The following is a 2,279-nucleotide window of genomic DNA, read 5'->3' on the forward strand; positions in this document are numbered from 1 at the left end:
TTTATTCCTAGGTATTTTATTATTTTTGGTACAATTATACATGGGATCGTTTTCTTAATTTCTCTTTCTACAACTTCATTATTAGTGTGTAGAAATGCAATAGATTTCTTTATATTAATTTTGTATCCTGTGACCTTACTGAGTTCGATTATTAGTTCAAGTAGTTTTTGTGGAGTCTTTGGGGTTTTCTGTATATAGTATCATGTCTTCTGAAAATAGTGGAAGTCTTTTTTAAGGATTATTTACTTATTTATTTGAGAGAAAGAAAAAGAGAAAGAGAGCAAGGGGAGGGGCAGAGGGAGAAGGAGAGGGAAAGAATCTCAAGCAGACTCCACACTGAGAACAGAGCCCAACTCTGGACTTGATCCTATGAGCCAGAGACCATGACCTGAGGCAAAATTGAGTCAGTTTCTTGGGACACCTGGGTGGCTCAGCAGTTGAACATCTGTCTTTGGCTCAGGGCGTGATCCTGGGGTTGGGGATCAAGTCCCACATTAGGCTCCTTCCAGGGAGCCTGCTTCTCCCTCTGCCTATGTCTCTGCCTCTCTCTGTGTGTCTCTCATGAATAAATAAATAAAATCTTAAAAAAAAAAGAAGTTAGTTTCTTTACCAACTGAGCCATCCCGGTGCCCCAATGGTGAAAGTTTAAGAGTGGGAAGTATCTGCACCTGGGTGGCTCAGTCAGTTAAGCATGTGACTTTTGATTTCAGCTCAGGTCTTGATCTCAGGGTCGTGAGTTGGTGGACACAGAGCCTACTGAAAAATAAATAAATAAAGGTGGGAAGTGAAATCAGTGCCTCAGTTGCCAGTCAGTATATGCTTTGTGCCCTATTCTTTCATCATAAAAAGGAAAAAGAAATACTGCTGTGGATGAAGACACCTCTGAATTTTTTTAATTGGTTTATTTATTTTATTTATTTATTCATTCATGAGAGACACAGAGAGAGAGAGGCAGAGACACAGGCAGAGGGAGAAGCAGGCTCCATGCATGGAGCCTGGAGCCTGATGTGGGACTGGATCCCAGGTCTCCAGGATCAGACCGTGGGCTGAAGGCGGTGCTAAGCCGCTGAGCCACCCGGGCTACCCCTCCTCTGAATTTTAGAACTGCTTGTTCTACTGTAGCTGCCTTTTGGATGAGGATGACAATGGAAGAGATGAAGAATGAAGCTGAGACCACTTCCATGGTTTCTACACCCCTCTATGCAGTAATGTATCCTATGTTTAATGAGCTAGAATGAGTAAACCTGTCTGCAGCTCAGATACTGAAAGCAGCTTTCATTAAGGCTTAAAAAGAAAATCCAGGACTCAAACAAGACGTTACGAAAATTTTAGAGAAAAAAAAGTGTAGAACTTAACTTCACAGAGTCCCTCCTTCAAATAGCAGCTAATGATGGAGAAGAGCATATGACTGAATGAACAGATCCAGAATTGCAGAAGCTAAATGAAAAGGCATGAACATTTAAACAAATTCTCAATAAGATCCCAGATAAGATCAATGACAGAGACATTTCTGCAATCAAGGATATAGCTAGTGTAATAAAAGAATTTAATATAAATGAATAGGGACCCCTGGGTGGTGCAGTGGTTTGGCGCCTGCCTTTGGCCCAGGGCGCGATCCTGGAGACCCAGGATCGAATCCCACGTCGGGCTCCCGGTGCATGGAGCCTGTTTCTCCCTCTGCCTATGTCTCTGCCTCTCTCTCTCTCTGTGTGTGTGACTATCATAAATAAATAAAAATTAAAAAAATAATATAAATGAATAATGTCTTCAAGAAATATCAATACCAGAACTGCAGTGAACTTGAATACTGAATACTTGAAATTTGTAAAGTACTCCAAAGGTTTCAGTGTTACTCTGAAAACCTATTATAAAGATGACAAGGCAATAAATATGTTCATAAGTGTCAACTGTTTAATTCATCAAACCAACTTGGTAATTCAGACCTTCAAAACTGTGGCATGAAATTTGTATATGTTGAAAACATATACTGCTCTGGGCGCCTGGGTGGCTCAGTCGGTTAAATGTCTGCCTTCGGCTCAAGTCATGATCTCAGGGTCCTGGGATAGAGTCCCATATCGGGCTCCCTGCTCAGTGGGAAGTCTGCTTCTCCCTCTCCCTCTGCCTCTTCTCTATTCATGCTCTCTCTTTCTCTCTCAAATAAATAAATAAAAAATATTTGAAAGTGATATGCTGGAAAAAAAGCGATATGCTGTAAATATTGTATTTAACAATATTTGGTAACAAATATTTAATAAATAGTTTACATCTGTTAAGAATAT

At 40.4% G+C, this 2,279-nt stretch overlaps 1 pseudogene; it reads left to right on the forward strand.

Moving 5' to 3' along the window:
* Positions 1–1,133: 1,133 nt before the first annotated feature.
* On the forward strand, positions 1,134–1,962 carry LOC112933194 (programmed cell death protein 10-like; annotated as a pseudogene).
* The last annotated feature ends 317 nt before the right edge of the window (positions 1,963–2,279 follow it).

This window comes from Vulpes vulpes, chromosome 2 (assembly GCF_048418805.1).
Source record: "Vulpes vulpes isolate BD-2025 chromosome 2, VulVul3, whole genome shotgun sequence".
Lineage (NCBI taxonomy): Eukaryota > Metazoa > Chordata > Mammalia > Carnivora > Canidae > Vulpes > Vulpes vulpes.